Source organism: Coregonus clupeaformis, chromosome 23, assembly GCF_020615455.1.
Source record: "Coregonus clupeaformis isolate EN_2021a chromosome 23, ASM2061545v1, whole genome shotgun sequence".
In the NCBI taxonomy this organism is placed as follows: Eukaryota; Metazoa; Chordata; class Actinopteri; order Salmoniformes; family Salmonidae; genus Coregonus; species Coregonus clupeaformis.
In genome coordinates this window covers 56,899,863-56,917,414 of record NC_059214.1, presented here as the reverse complement: position 1 = coordinate 56,917,414, position 17,552 = coordinate 56,899,863, and positions in this window count along the sequence as shown.

Here is a 17,552-nt window from a genome sequence, read left to right as displayed (position 1 = left end):
TGAGCCACTAAGTTGTGCTGTGACAAGGTAAGGGGGGGGGTATACAGAAGATTGCCCTATTTGGTAAAATACCAAGTCCATATTATGGCAAGAACAGCTCAAATAAGCAAAGAGTCCATCATTACTTTAAGACATGAAGGTCAGTCAATACGGAACATTTCAAGAACATTGAACGTTTCTTCAAGTGCAGTTGCAAAAAACATCAAGCGCTATGATGAAACTGGCTCTCATGAGGACCGCCCCAGGAATGGAAGACCCAGAGTTACCTCTGCTGCAGAGGATAAGTTCATTAGAGTTACCAGTCTCAGGAATTGCATCCCAAATAAATGCTTCACAGAGTTCAAGTAACAGACACAGCTCAACATCAACTGTTCAGAGGGGACTGTGTGAATCAGGCCTTCATGGTCGAATTGCTGCAAAGAAACCACTACTAAAGGACACCAATAAGAAGAAGAGACCTTCTTGGGCCAAGAAACACGAGCAATGGACATTAGACCGGTGGGAATTTGTCCTTTGGTCTGGAGTCCAATTCTGAGATTTTTGGTTCCAACCGCCGTGTCTTTGTGAGACGCGGTGTGGGTGAACGGATGATCTCCGCATGTGTAGTTCCCACCTTAAAGCATGGTGGAGGAGGTGTTATGGTGTGGAGGAGCTTTGCTGGTGACACTGTCTGTGATTTATTTTGAATTCAAGGCACACTTAACCAGCATGGCTACCACAGCATTCTGCAGTGATACGCCATCCCATCTGGTTTGGGCTTAATGGGACTATAATTTGTTTTTCAACAGGACAATGACCCAATACACCTCCAGGCTGTGTAAGGGTTAATTTACCAAGAAGGAGAGTGATGGAGTGCTGCATCAGATGACCTGGCCTCCACAATCCCCCGACCTCAACCCAATTGAGATGGTTTGGGATGAGTCAGATGGCCGAGTCAAGGAAAAGCAGCCAACAAGTGCTCAGCATATGTGGGAACTCCTTCAAGACTGTTGTAAAAGCATTCCAGGGGAAGCTGGTTGAGAGCATGCCAAGAGTGTGCAAAGCTGTCATAAAGGCAAAGGGTGGCTATTTGAAGAATCTCAAATATAAAATATATTTTGATTTGTTTAACACTTTTTTAGTTACTACATGATTCCATATGTGTTATTTCATAGTTTTGATGTCTTCAATATTATTCTACAATGTAGAAAATAGTAAAAAATTAAGAAAAGCCCTTGAGTAGGTGTGTCTAAACTTTTGACTGGTACTGTACGTTTTCTCTGACTCAGAGCAACAACAAATGTGCTCATTAAGTGACAGGGGGCAGGGCTAGTTCTGTGTGGAAAGCAGCATAGAGAGCGGAGAGAGATGACTCAAGTAGCGGAGTAAACTATAAAAATTGACGTTACACACAGCAATCACATTTAACAAACCAAACATTAAAATACCATTATAGAAGGTGAATTAAAAACCCAAGCCAGTCCTTGCATCAATACCGGTATAGTAAATTACTGTATACCACCCAGCCCTAGGTCGAGTTGAGGTTTTGTGTGCTTGAAATCCTCCATAAATAGCTGATATTGGCTTTTTCATGATTCTTTCCCTTCTGGTTGAAAGAGGCTACAAGTATTGACTGACTAAGGATTAATAGGAACAAATGCTGTTACTGTATAAGATGTTATAAGACATATTATAAACTGGGTGGTTCAAGCTCTGAATGCTGATAGCCATGGTATATCACAATGTATACCACGGGTATGACAAAACATTTATTTGTACTGATCTAATTACGTTGGTAACCAGTTTATGATAGCAGTAAGGCACCTCTGGGGTTTGTGGTATATGGCCAATATTTCATGGCTAAGGGCTGTGTCCAGGCTGTACTCCGTTGTATATTGGCCATATACCACACCCCCTCGGGCCTTATTGCTTAATTTTCATACAGCACCTACCAACCATACGATACAGTGAGGGAAAAAAGTATTTGATCCCCTGCTGATTTTGTATGTTTGCCCACTGACAAAGACATGATCAGTCTATAATTTTAATGGTAGGTTTATTTGAACAGTGAGAGACAGAATAACAACAACAAAAATCCAGAAAAACGCATGTCAAAAATGTTATAAATTGATTTGCATTTTAATGAGGGAAATAAGTATTGGACCCCTCTGAAAAATATGACTTAGTACTTGGTGGCAAAACCCTTGTTGGCAATCACAGAGGTCAGACGTTTCTTGTAGTTGGCCACCAGGTTTGCACACATCTCAGGAGGGATTTTGTCCCACTCCTCTTTGCAGATCTTCTTCAAGTCAGTAAGGTTTTGAGGCTGACGTTTGGCAACTCGAACCTTCAGCTCCCTCCACAGATTTTCTATTGGATTAAGGTCTGGAGACTGGCTAGGCCACTCCAGGACCTTAATGTGCTTCTTCTTGAGCCACTCCTTTGTTGCCTTGGCCGTGTGTTTTGGGTCATTGTCATACTGGAATACCAATCCACGACCCATTTTCAATGCCCTGGCTGAGGGAAGGAGGTTCTCACCCAAGATTTGACGGTACATGGCCCCGTCCATCGTCCCTTTGATGCGGTGAAGTTGTCCTGGCCCCTTAGCAGAAAAACACCCCCAAAGCATAATGTTTCCACCTCCATGTTTGAAGGTGGGGATGGTGTTCTTGGGGTCATAGGCAGCATTCCTCCTCCTCCAAACACGGCGAGTTAAGTTGATGCCAAAGAGCTCAATTTTGGTCTCATCTGACCACAACACTTTCACCCAGTTCTCCTCTGAATCATTCAGATGTTCATTGGCAAACTTCAGACGGGCCTGTATATGTGCTTTCTTGAGCAGGGGGACCTTGCGGGCGCTGCAGGATTTCAGTCCTTCACGGCGTAGTGTTGTCACGCTCGTTGAAGGACGGGACGGACCAAGGCGCAGCGTGATATGCATACATGTTTATTATACCGAATAAACACAACGACAAAACAACAAACTAAATGAAACGTGAAGTCCAAGGTAGCACACACAACATACCTTACACGGAACAAGATCCCACAACCCACTAGTGCCAATAGGCTGCCTAAGTATTGTCCCCAATCAGAGACAACGAACGATGGAGCGGACTGCTCTGGTTCCGGAGTGGAGCAGCTGACCGGAGCTGGATCAGGCACCGGTGGAGCGGACTGCTCTGACTCCGGAGTGGAGCCGTGGAACGGGCACGGGCCGTGCCGGACTGGACAAACGCACCACAGGCTTGGTGCGAGGGGCAGGAACGGCCGGGCCGGGCTGGCGACGCGCACCACTGGCTTGGTACGAGAAGCTGGAACAGGCCGGGCCGGGCTGGCGACGCGCACCATCAGGAACAGGCCGGGCCGGACTGGCGACACGCACCACTTTCTTGGTGCGAGGAGCAGGACTGGGTTGCTTTATTAACCCCTGCTCCTTCTGCTGCCTAACCAGCTCCTCTCGCCGTGCCTCTACACCTTCCTTCTCCCTTCTAGCCTCCTGTAGCGCCTCCCTCTGACCGAATACCTCCTGCTCCCTCTGAACCAATAGCCCCCGTAATCTGGTGGCCTCCTTTCCTAACCAGCAGATCCGCCCTATTGCGGCCTCCTGCTGCCTCGTCGTCCACACCGTGTGCCCCCCCCAATTTTTTTTTATTGGGGTTGCCTCTCCACCCTGATCCCTTTCAGGGCCTCCATCTTTCTTGCCAGATCCTCTCTTATCTCCTGCCAAGTCCATCCTCTCTGCTCCTCCTCGGCACACTGCTTGGTCCAGGTCTGGTGGGATCTTCTGTCACGCTCGTTGAAGGTCGGACCAAGGCGCAGCGTGATATGCATACATGTTTATTATACCGAATAAACACAACGACAAAACAACAAACTAAACGAAACGTGAAGTCCAAGGTAGACACAAACAACATACCTTACACGGAACAAGATCCCACAACCCACTAGTGCCAATAGGCTGCCTGAGTATGGTCCCCAATCAGAGACAACGAACGACAGCTGCCTCTGATTGGGAACCACACCGGCCAACATAGAACCATACATACTAGATCGTAGCACATACACAACAAAGAATATACACATCCTGACTCAACATATAAGAGTCCCCTGAGTCAGGGCGTGACAAGTGTGTTACCAATTGTTTTCTTGGTGACTATGGTCCCAGCTGCCTTGAGATTATTGACAAGATCCTCCCGTGTAGTTCTGGGCTGATTCCTCACCGTTCTCATGATCATTGCAACTCCACGAGGTGAGATCTGCATGGAGCCCCAGGCCGAGGGAGATTGACAGTTATTTTGTGTTTCTTCCATTTGCGAATAATCGCACCAACTGTTGTCACCTTCTCATCAAGCTGCTTGGCGATGGTCTTGTAGCCCATTCCAGCCTTGTGTAAGTCTACAATCTTGTCCATGACATCCTTGGAGAGCTCTTTGGTCTTGGCCATGGTGGAGAGTTTGGAATCTGATTGATTGATTGCTTCTGTGGACAGGTGTCTTTTATACAGGTAACAAGCTGAGATTAGGAGCACTCCCTTTAAGAGTGTGCTCCTAATCTCAGCTCGTTACCTGTATAAAAGACACCTGGGAGCCAGAAATCTTTCTGATTGAGAGGGGGTCAAATACTTATTTCCCTCATTAAAATGCAAATCAATTTATAACATTTTTGACATACGTTTTTCTGGATTTTTTTGTTGTTATTCTGTCTCTCACTGTTCAAATAAACCTACCATTAAAATTATAGATTGACCATTTCTTTGTCAGTGGGAAACGTACAAAATCAGCAGGGGATCAAATACTTTTTTCCCTCACTGTATATACAGTAATATTCTTTGGTTTCAACAAAAAATGCCATCAGATTGTCAAATTATATTATTCAATCATATTAGACAGCTAATGGTGTGTGTGTGTCTCTTTACCAGAACACAGTGCTTTATTCTTCTTCTTCTTCCACAGAGAAAAATGCAGTCTGTCTGTAATTCAGTGCAAGTGCAGCGTCTGATTTTTCCACTTTCGTCTTCTGACCAAATCCCACTATTTCAGGAGATTAACCCCTGCATGCGATAAATGTTAAACTTATTTTCCCTCCAATGTCCTGGGAGCCAACTCCAGAAGCCATAGCCGCATGTAAGATAAAAAATGATCACCTAATTCACTCAAGCACAAAATACAATTCCGTGAAGGATAGAGCGAGCGAGAGAGTGTTCGTACATGCAGGAGGAGAGGCCCCGACTTCCCTGTTAGAAAAACTGTTCAGTCCATTATTATTAAATCTCCTTATTCAGACATACCTGTGCATAGCAAATAGGCCATACTGTACCGTAGTGATTGTCTGTGGGTGGGTTTTCTGTTCATATCGTACAGGATTAGTCAAACTGTACTGTATCAAGGCTTTGCCCACCACTGCACCACTATAGATGGGAGACTATGCTACAGAAAGAATACCTGTGTACTGTACATGGTCCACCTGTTCTTAGTAATAAGAAGGGAATCCAATGTGAGGAATATGTGTAGCCTAGGCTATTTATTTTTTTACATTCAGTCTCGTCATGTTGAATTCCATACTCTATATCCTGGTTCTCTCTCTTAGCCCCAAAGTGCTGTGCTCTCCTAAAGGTGCACTCACAAATGTAACATGAACATCACAAAGTATAGACAGAGTATTTTCATGATGGATGTGTACTGGTTAAGACCAGCTTGGGGTTATTAAGTATCCTGACCATGAGGTCCATAGCTACAATATTATAAATGAGTCCTCTGTACGAGTCCTCTAGTAATGCCACCTCCACACCCACACTCATCATCTGAATAATACATGTGGACAAACAGCGTATGACTAATTAATGTCCGCTGATAGCACAACAAAGGTGTCCCTCGGCAACCGTTCACATTAACGAGCTCATTGGTTATGCCACAGCCAGTTACAGAGGTGAGATTTAGGCAGGAGTAGGTGAGGGGAGAAGAGGATAGGATGCGAGGCTAGAGGAGGTGAGAGCGTAGGCTAGATCGCTGTGCTAATTGGAACCACAGGGTCAAGAAGGCTTATTGAAATGTCATTTATTGCCCAACGGCTTAACGGACACTGGCATATCATATCACAGTAACCAACCAGGTTCTGGACTGCATGCCCGAGAAACAGAGCAGAGGTATTTCAATATTTTTTTAAAGGGGAAAATAAATAAACACTCCATCTTGTTGGCAGAGCCTTGATGTTGCACGGTCCTGACGTTGTTGACTTGACTCTGTGCCACGACACTGTCAGCTGCACTCCTGTGATGAGAGAGAGAGAGAGAGAGAGAGAGAGAGAGAGAGAGAGTCAATAATGTCTGTTCAGTTTTTAAATGTCATCTGTGAACTGGCTGCCTCTATTACTAATGACCTCAGCTTCTATGTAATGTGACATCATTATCCTGTAATACAGTACATTCAGCCATGTGCCGTTTAAACATCGGTGCATGATGGGCTATTACGAGCGATGTGGAGTGTTTCAACCTACCACAGAGTGATTGTACAGATATATTAAAAAATAGTATTCCTAAATAGAAGGTGATGGCATCTCCCAAAACCCATCATTTTTGGGGGGAATATGATTTTATCCAGAGTTGACACTGCTTGCTGTTGATATTATAGTTGACAAGCTGCTCCAGACAGACAATAAAGTAAACCAGGCCAGTAATGTTAATACAGTACGATTGACATCTTGCGGCTGACAGAATACTAAAAGAATAGTAAAAGCCTTCAGAGCAAAAGCTGGGGACATTCCTCTCCTTCTATTCTTTCTCTTCTCTTCTGCTCCCCTACCCTACCCTCCTCTCCTCTCTTCTCCTCTGCTCCCCTACCCTCCTCTCCTCTCTTCTCCTCTGCTCCCCTACCCTCCTCTGCTCCCCTACCCTCCTCTCCTCTGCTCCCCTACCCTCCTCTCCTCTCTTCTCCTCTGCTCCCCTACCCTCCTCTCCTCTCTTCTCTTCTGCTCCCCTACCCTCCTCTCCTCTCCTCTCTTCTCTTCTGCTCCCCTACCCTCCTCTCTTCTCTTCTCCTCTGCTCCCCTACCCTCCTCTCCTATCTTCTCTTCTGCTCCCCTACCCTCCTCTCCTCTCCTCTCTTCTCTTCTGCTCCCCTACCCTCCTCTCTTCTCTTCTCCTCTGCTCCCCTACCCTCCTCTCCTCTCTTCTCTTCTGCTCCCCTACCCTCCTCTCCTCTCTTCTCCTCTGCTCCCCTACCCTCCTCTCCTCTCTTCTCCTTTGCTCCCCTACCCTCCTCTCCTCTCTTCTCCTCTGCTCCCCTACCCTCCCCTACCCTCCTCTCCTCTGCTCCCCTACCCTCCTCTCCTCTCTTCTCCTCTGCTCCCCTACCCTCCCCTACCCTCCTCTCCTCTGCTCCCCTACCCTCCTCTCCTCTCTTCTCTTCTGCTCCCCTACCCTCATCTCCTCTCTTCTCTTCTGCTCCCCTACCCTCCTCTCCTTTCCTCTCCTTTCTCCTCCCCTCCTCTCTTCCCCTTCCCTTTCTCCTCTCACCTCTGTCCACTCCTCCTCTCTCCTCTCCTTTCCCCTCCCCTCCTTTCTCTCTCCTTCACTCACACTGCACAGGTGACTGCTGTAGGACTACCACTGTCGGCTCAAATCACATTTCCAGGGTTCCCCGCTGCTCCTCAAATGCTAGTGCCTAGGTGGGAGAGGTTTCTCTCCTTCTCTCTCTCCTTCTCCTCTCTGTTGTTTTATTCATAGGGACTCAGGGTTCATTTGCCAACTCCTCTGTTGTAGATTTAAGAAGACAAACAGCGCTGCAAATCCTAGCAGAACAGCGTTCAGACTAAATGACATTTTGCTCCGCCACCTCTCTAATCGTAAAGAAAACAGTGGCGGAGGATCAGTACTTAAACCTTTTGTCTTGAGGCCAACCAAGTATCACTACTCCATATCGCGGAGGGAACCCTTTGAAGTGTGTGTCGTCTTTGGGAGGCCCCCTGAGGAACCATAGACAAACACACACACAGAGTTAGAACCCCCCACACACACGCCCTTTCACAGTTTGTTAACAGTGGGATGGCATTAAACAACATGTGCGGGGTCTATTCCTCGGTGTATGGATGGGCTAGAGCACACAGACACACACACACCAGTGTTCATTTTGGCACTCTTTTTTTAGATTAGGTCTAGTCTTAGTCATTTTGACTAAAATATTGTGAAGTCACATTTTTGTCACTTGAATAACGATTTAGCCATTTTAGTCAACTAAATGTCCTTTCAGTTTAGTCAAATTTTTGTCACACCCCCAATTGTATTGCCTCATTAACCTATAGTAAATCATGGACTTCCACGTGCACAAACATACATAGCCTTGTCCTAGCAACATATTTTTCGGCATAACATCCTGTCGCATGATTCTCTTCCCAACAGCCAAATTGGCAGAAGAACACATTACTCTGCAGCAGATTAAAAATCACACCCCTTGACAGGGCTCCAGACTAACATTTCCCCCTGGTGGCACTGGTGTCGCTAACTTTTGTAGTTGGTGGCACCAGCCCATGATTTGGTGGCACCAATTTTTTTTTGCGACATCACGCAATAGAAAATAGTAGTCACTTTTATAAAGTAATTCACAGTGCTTTAGACTGTGTAGTAGACTACTGAGATGGTAGGCTATTTAATAAATAAGTTGTTTCATCTAACATGTCTAAGCAGTAATGCATGATTGAAGATATTTTCCAGTGATTGTCATGAACTGTGGGTTGACAATACGCTATTGTTGTTATATTTTACTGTTAAAATAGGGCTCCAGAATTTTCAGAATGTTGTTGTTCAATAGAGATGAATGTGCTTATATCTTTATGTGCATTAATATCATAGGCTAATATATTTGGGGGCTAATTTACCACATGAGGAAGTGAAAACTCAAAACACATTAGCTAGATCGCTAACACTAAATATAATACCCACTGCTAGTAGTCATGTATTAATCTAACAGTAAATTGAATGTCCTAAAAAAAACTTTGCAGTTGTGGCCTGCTACCTTATGCACTCGCAATGGCCGATGCGCAATTGCGCATTTTATAAGCTTTGTATCTTAAACCCATATCAAATATCTTGGTTGTAAAATAGATGCTATTGAGCTCAATATTAAGAGATGACAAAGAGAAATTATACCCACAGAATGCTGAGAACAAGAGTAATTGCTTCCCGCTATGCCCTCCGACGAACCATCAAACAGGCAAAGTGTCAATACAGGACTAAGATTGAATCGTACTACACCGGCTCCAATGATCGTCGGATGTGGCAGGGCTTGCAAACTATTACAGACTACAAAGGGAAGCACAGCCGTGAGCTGCCCAGTGACACAAGCCTACCAGACGAGCTAAATACCTTTTATGCTCGCTTCGAGGCAAGCAACACTGAAGCATGCATGAGCGCATCAGCTGTTCCGGATGGCTGTGTGATCACGTTCTCCATAGCCGACGTGAGTAACACCTTTAAACATGTCAACATTCACAAGGCCGTAGGGCCAGATGGATTACCAGGACGTGTACTCCGAGCATGCGCTGACCAACTGGCAAGTGTCTTCACTGACATTTTCAACCTGTCCCTGACTGAGTCTGTAATACCAACATGTTTCAAGCAGACCACCATAGTCCCTGTGCCCAAGAACACTAAGGTAACCTGCCTAAATGACTACCAACCCTTAGCACTCACGTCTGTAGCCATGAAGTGCTTTGAAAGGCTGGTCATGGCTCAAATCAACACCATTATCCCAGAAACCCTAGACCCACTCCAATTTGCATACCGCTCCAACAGATCCACAGATGATGCAATCTCTATTGCACTCCACACTGCCCTTTCCCACCTGGACAAAAGGAACACCTACGTAAGAATGCTATTCATTGACTACAGCTCAGCGTTCAACACCATACTGCCCTCAAAGCTCATCACTAAGCTAAGGACCCTGGGACTAAACACCTCCCTCCGCAACTCCCTGACGGGCCGCCCCAGGTGGTAAGGGTAGGTAACAACACATCTGCCACGCTGATCCTCAACACGGGGGCCCTCAGGGGTGCGTGCTCAGTCCACTCCTGTACTCCCTGTTCACCCATGACTGCATGGCCAGGCACGACTCCAACACCATCATTAAGTTTGCAGATGACACAACAGTGGTAGGCCTGATCACTGACAACGATGAGACAGCCTACAGTGAGGAGGTCAGAGACCTGGCCGTGTGGTGCCAGGATAACAACCTCTCCCTCAACGTGATCAAGACAAATGAGATGATTGTGGACTACAGGAAAAAGAAGAGGACAGAGCACGCCCCCATTCTCATCGACGGGGCTGTAGTGGAGCAGGTTGAGAGCTTCAAGTTCCTTGGTGTCCACATCACCAACAAACAATCGTGAAGAGGGCACGACAAAGCCTATTCCCCTCAGGAGACTGAAAAAGATTTGTCATGGGTCCTCAGATCCTCAAAAGGTTATACAGCTGCACCATCGAGAGCATCCTGACTGGTTGCATCACTGCCTGGTATGGCAACTGCTCGGCCTCCGACCGCAAGGCACTAGAGAGGGTAGTGCGTACGGCCCAGTACATCACTGGGGCCAAGCTTCCTGCCATCCAGGACCTCTATACCAGGCGGTGTCAGAGGAAGGCCCTAAAAATGGTCAAAGACTCCAGCCACCCTAGTCATAGACTGTTCTCTCTGCTACCGCACAGCAAACTGTATTCGAAATTGCGCCTTGCGTATTCTACTTTTCTAACTCTTAACAGTAAGTTGAGTCTTCTCCCATGGAAACATTGCATTCGGTCTTATTTGAATCGACACGATAAGTGAAGTGGCTCCAAACGTCGCCCCTTTTTCTACTGGAAGCTTGTACCACTGGGAGAGTATCCATGGCGTGTGCCTTATTTGCATCAATAATTTGTTGCCACCAGATTGGAGAATTGCCGGCAGAGAGGTGACTCATGAATGACCTGGGCATGGAATTTACTTTCCACCGCATTGCAACATTGCAATGAGAAAGCCTTACAATTCTGCTAATGTCATGCATGCTTTTGATTGGACCAAACAAATAACACTGAAAAGCTCTCAATCTCTCCAAAAACTCTTGTCCAGTCCACTTACTAGTCAGATTTTTGTCACAGAGATAATTTAGTCTCGTCTCGTTTTTTGTCAACCGAAATTAAAAATAATCATTTTTTTCTGGGTCTATTTTATAAATTACCGTCCCGTCAATTGCCACAGAAAAATAGATGTTTAGTAGATAAAATTAACACTGACACAGACCTATATCCATCCTGCCCTGCCTTTCGAAAGTATTTGAAAGCCAAGTTAACAAACAGATCACCGACCATTTCGAATCCCACCGTACCTTCTCCGCTATGCAATCCGGTTTCCGAGCTGGTCATGGGTGCACTTCAGCCACGCTCAAGGTCCTAAACGATATTATAACCGCGATCGATAATAGACAGTACTGTGCAGCCAAGGCTTTCGACTCTGTCAACCACCGCATTCTTATTGGCAGACTAAATAGCCTTGGTTTCTCAAATGACTGCCTCACCTGGTTCACCAACTACTTCTCAGATAGAGTTCAATGTGTCAAATCGGAGGGCCTGTTGTCTGGACCTATGGCAGTCTCTATGGGGGTGCCACAGGGTTCAATTATTGGGCCTACTCTTTTCTCCGTGTATATCAATGATGTCGCTCTTGCTGCTGGTGACTCTCAGATCCACCTCTACGTAGACGACACCATTTTGTATACATCTGGCCCTTCATTGGACACTGTGTTAACAAACCTCCAAACGAGCTTCAATGCCATACAACACTCCTTCAGTAGCCTCCAACTGCTCTTAAACACTAGTAAAACTAAATGCATGCTCTTCAATCGAACGCTGCTGGCACCCGCCACCCGACTAGAATCACTACTCTCGACGGGTCTGACCTAGAGTATGTGGACAACTACAAATACCTAGGTGTCTGGTTAGACTGTAAACTCTCCTTCCAGACTCACATTAAGAATCTCCAATCCAAAGTTAAATCTAGAATCGGCTTCCTATTTCGCAACAAAGCCTCCTTCACTCATGCTGCCAAACATGCCCTCGTAAAATTGACTATCCTACCGATCCTTGACTTCGGCGATGTCATTTACAAAATAGCCTCCAACACTCTACTCAGCAAATTGGATGTAGTCTATCACAGTGCCATCCGTTTTGTCTCCAAAGCCCCTACACTACCCACCACTGTGACCTGTACGCTCTTGTTGGCTGGTCCTCACTACATGTTCGGCCGTCAAACCCACTGGCTCCAGGCCATCTATAAATCACTGCTAGGCAAATCCCCGCCTTATCTTAGCTCATTGGTCAGCCATAGCAGCACCCACCCATAGTCTGCGCTCCAGCAGGTATATCTCACTGGTCATCCCCAAAGCCAACACCTCCTTTGGCGCCATTCCTTCCAGTTCTCTGCTGCCAATGACTGGAACGAATTGCAAAAATCTCTGAAGCTGGAGACACTTATCTCCCTCACTAACTTTAAGCATCAGTTGTTAGAGCACCTTACCGATCACTGCACCTGTACACAGCCCATCTGAAATTAGCCCACCCAACTACCTCATCCCTATATTGTTATTTATTTTGCTCTTTTGCACCCCAGTATCTCTATTTGCACATAATCTCTTGCACATCTAGCATTCCAGTGTTAATACTAATTGTAATCATTTTGCACTATAGCCTATTTATTGCCTTACCTCCATAACTTGCTACATTTGCACACACTGTATATATATATTTTCTGTTGTATTTTTTTACTTTATGTTTTTTTACCCCAAATGTAACTCTGTGTTGTTGTTTTTATCGCACTGATTTGCTTTATCTTGGCCAGGTCGCAGTTGTAAATGAGAACTTGTTCTCAACTGGCTTACCTGGTTATATAAAGGTGAAATAAAAAATTAATTAAAAACACACACTTGGGCAGAGGAACCCTCCCTTGGCTGCGTTAGCACACTTGGTAGTGACTCAGAAAGATGTACTAGAAGCTTATTAGCTCAGGCGCTAAAGGAGTAGGAGAGGGAGGGAGGGTGAGAGAAGGAGGGGTGGCAGGGGCTGGCTTTCTTTGGGTGAATTTTGACATTAGTCTTCAACTCAAATATCCCGGCAGTCACAGTTTTTTCTAAAAGTGTAAAGAGGTGGTGGTTTCGAATCATGGATCACAGAAAATAGAAAATATCACCATCAACAACATAATGATGGTAAAACAGAGAGCCCTTATGCCTTTTCTCAAGGCATGTACCATCCTCTCCCCCTCCATCTATTGTCTCTAAGCACACATGAATGTATATTTATTTCTGATTCACTCTCAGAACACAAGTTTCATGTCAGTGTTGGTGGGCGCTCTAAACCGATACTGAATCACGACGGTAACGGCTGAAACGCGGAATGAAGAAGTAGGAAAAGGTAGAGAGGCATGCAGGTTGACGTGCCTGTCAGTTTCCCAGCTGTTACAAAGCCTGTGTGCTCAGGTGTGTCTGTCAGTAAAAACAGAGTGAGGTTACATGGCTCTAACTTTAACTGGCTCCATCCATCCTTTCATAGGTCTTTCATTTAATGAGATCACATTGCTCATCAAGGTTCATTTGCTGTGCAGAGGAAAAATAGATTTAATTAGCACACCACTGAAAAGGCACGCGACTCTGCTTCTGCTTCTGAAATAATGACACATTTACATCTAACTATCAATTTCTAATTAGTCTGTTGGGTTTATATAAAGTGGAAAGTTCAGCTAATGACAAACAAATGTGTAGCCAATTACACATTCCCAAACAAGCAAACTATTTATTACGACTTTTCTTTCTAGGGTTGGTTTGTTTTTCAGTTTTTTCCCTCCTGAGGATGTATCTATAGCAGTACAACTGGAGCCCTGTGAAGGGCTGGGAGAGTCTGGCAGGAAGTGAATGCTCCCCCTTGTCTCTGAATGGTCCCACAGTTGCGCCTTCAGCCAGTTTGAGTTAGTGGGGGCAGTGGAACTGGGCTCTGTATGGGGCAGATGGCAAGAGGAGAATGGAGGTTCCACAGAGTAGGCTGACTCAACACATACCAATCGGTCAACTGTGAATTAATTTTGTATGGCTGGATAGCACATTATATCAGGATTGTTGCTTTATTGTCTCACAAACAACAACTACAAAAATATAGAATGATGAACTGAACATTGACCATGAGACACTTGTGTGACAGACTTATAGTTACTATTGAGAAAATACTGAATTTGTTGTAGCCTACAGTCGGAGACGGACTGGCCATAGGGTAGTTCTGCCCAATTCCAGATGGGCTGGTCCATCTTTAGCCATTCTGTCCCTGCTTGACTGCATTCTGCCACTGTCTATTCTATAACCTCCACAAGTAACTTATCCGTAAGGAAACATCATTTACAGACAGAGGACATCGGAAATATGTAACGTATTGCAGACAGAAAGACAGACATCCTCTGGAAATAGGTGAATGTGACTTTATTTACAGATAAATATTGAATCAGAGGGCATCCATTCCCTGCAACCCTATCAAATCTAGCAGACGTTTTGTAATGTTATATTTCCCCGACCCTGACCTTTTCATAGACAGCATTGTAAATCCACATCAATATTTATAAGAACATAATGAAGTAGAAAAATGTTTCATATGCCAGTAGATGATTTACGCTTTTCCACTGTGGCTTTCTCTTTAATTGGCCAACACACATGTTAGTGTCAGACTCATTCTGATGGATGGATGCATACACAACTTTGGGGCTGTCACACCCACCACACGTTCCCTATCACACTCGGCATCTGTTTTTCTCTCTCTCTGTTTGCATGTGTCGACATACTCCCCTTCTAATCAAATCAAATCAAATTGTATTTGTCACATGAGCTGAATACAACAGGTGTAGACCTTACAGTGAAATGTTTACTTCCAAGCCCTTAACCAACAGTGCAGTTTTAAGAAAAATAAGTGTTAAGTAAAAAATTTATTAAAAAAAATAAATAATAATTAAAGAGCAGCAGTAAAATAACCGTAGCGAGGCTATATACAGGGGGTTTTGGTACAGAGTCAATGTGCGGGGGCACAGGTTAGTTGAGGTAATTTAGGTAATATGTACCTCCACTACAGCCCCGTCAATGAGAATGGGGGCGTGCTCGGTCCTCCTTTTCCTGTAGTCCACAATAATCTCCTTTGTCTTGCTCACGTTGAGGGAGAGGTGGTTATCCTGGTACCACACTGCCAGGTCTCTGACCTCCTCCCTATAGGCTGTCTCATTGTTGTCGGTGATCAGGCCTACCACTGTTGTGTCGTCGGCAAACTTAATGATGGTGTTGGAGTTGTGCCTGGCCGTGCAGTCATGGGTGAACAGGGAGTACAAGAGGGGACTGAGCACGCAACCCTGAGGGGCCCCCGTGTTGAGGATGTGTTGTTCTCTCTCTCTCTTTAGTCATCTCTCTCTTTCCCTCTCCCACATCTCTACGTATGGCAGTGCCTCTTTAGTCACATCTCTCTCTCTCTCTCTCTCTCTCTCTCTCTCTCTCTCTCTGTCTGTGTCTCTCCTCTTTCTCTTTCTTCCTCTGGCTGAGCAACATGTGGCAGGTGGTGAGAGAGAGAAAACACAAAGCCTCTTTCCCTGAAGCCTGCTTTTAGCTGGGAAAAACATCAATTACCTCAATTGAGATGAATGTTGCCATGTGTACCCAGTAGAGTTTTGTACTCTGTGCAGTCAAAATTAGAAAGAGAAGACACATTTCTGGTGGGGATGCAGCCTATAATTACATATGGCGGAATGTATACACAAAACAAAGAAAACCACATTGTAAGTTATGACATCAATCCTACAGTGGCTTGCGAAAGTATTCACCCCCCTTGGCATTTTTCCTATTTTGTTGCCTTACAACCTGGAATTAAAATTGATTTTTTGGGGGTTTGTATCATTTGATTTAAACAACATGCCTACCACTTTGAAGATGCAAAATATTTTTTGGGGTGAAACAAACAAGAAATAAGACAAGAAAACTTGAGCATGCGTGACTATTCCCCCCCAAAGTCAATACTTTGTAGAGCCACCTTTTGCAGAAATTACAGCTGCAAGTCTCTTGGGGTATATCTCTATAAGCTTGGCACATCTAGCCACTGGGATTTTTGTCCATTCTTCAAGCAAAACTGCTCCAGTTCCTTCAAGTTGGATTGGTTCTGCTGGTGTACAGCAATCTTTAAGTCATAAAAAAAAATTCTCAATTGGATTGAGGTCTGGGCTTTGACTAGGCCATTCCAAGACATTTAAATGTTTCCCCTTAAACCACTCGAGTGTTGCTTTAGCAGTATGCTTAGCGTCATTGTCCTGCTGGAAGGTGAACCTCCGTCCCAGTCCCAAATCTCTGGAAGACTGAAACAGGTTTCCCTCAAGAATTTCCCTGTATTTAGCGCCATCCATCATTCCTTCAATTCTGACCAGTTTCCCAGTCCCTGCTGATGAAAAACATCCCCACAGCATGATGCTGCCACCACCATGCTTCACTGTGTGGGATGGTGTTCTCGGGGTGATGAGAGGTGTTGGGTTTGCGCCAGACATAGCGTTTTCCTTGATGGCCAAAAAGCTCAATTTTAGTCTCATCTGACCAGAGTACCTTCTTCCATATGTTTGGGGAGTCTCCCACATGCCTTTTGGCGAACACCAAACGTGTTTGTAAATGTAAATGTAAATGTCTTTGCTTATTTTTTTCTTTAAGCAATGGCTTTTTTTCTGGCCACTCTTCCGTAAATCCCAGCTCAGTGGAGTGTACGGCTTAAAGTGGTCCTATGGACAGATACTCCAATCTCTGCTGTGGAGCATTGCAGCTCCTTCAGGGTTATCTTTGGTATCTTTGTTGCCTCTCTGATTAATGCCCTCCTTGCCTGGTCAATTAGTTTTGGTGGGCGACCCTCTCTTTTGTTGTGATGCCATATTCTTTCCATTTTTTAATAATGGATTTAATGGTGCTCCGTGGGATGTTCAAAGTTCAGGATATTTTTTTTATAACCCAACCCTGATCTGTACTTCTCCACAACTTTGTCCCTGACCTGTTTGGAGAGCTCCTTGGTCTTCATGGTGCCGCTTGCTTGGTGGTGCCCCTTGCTTAGTGGTGTTGCACACTCTGGGGCTTTTCAGAACAGGTGTAAATATACTGAGATCATGTGACACTTAGATTGCACACAGGTGGACTTTATTTAACTAATTATGTGACTTCTGAAGGTAATTGGTTGCACCAGATCTTATTTAGGGGCTTCATAGCAAAGGGGGTGAATACATATGCATGCACAACTTTTCCATTATTTATTTTTTATAATTTGTTGAAACAAGTTATTTTTTTCATTTCACTTCACCAAATAAAAATCAGGATAAATTTCAGGTTGTAATGCAACATAATAGGAAGAACGCCAAGGGGGATAAATACTTTTGCAAGGCACTGTATACTGATATGCTATTGTTTTTGTCAGTTACAAATGTGGTGAATAGAATTGACCACGTGCCGGGATGTTGATCTTTCACAAAAGGTGGTTGCATTGAACTTATTAGGCTTGGTGGGGGACTCAGGTGCAG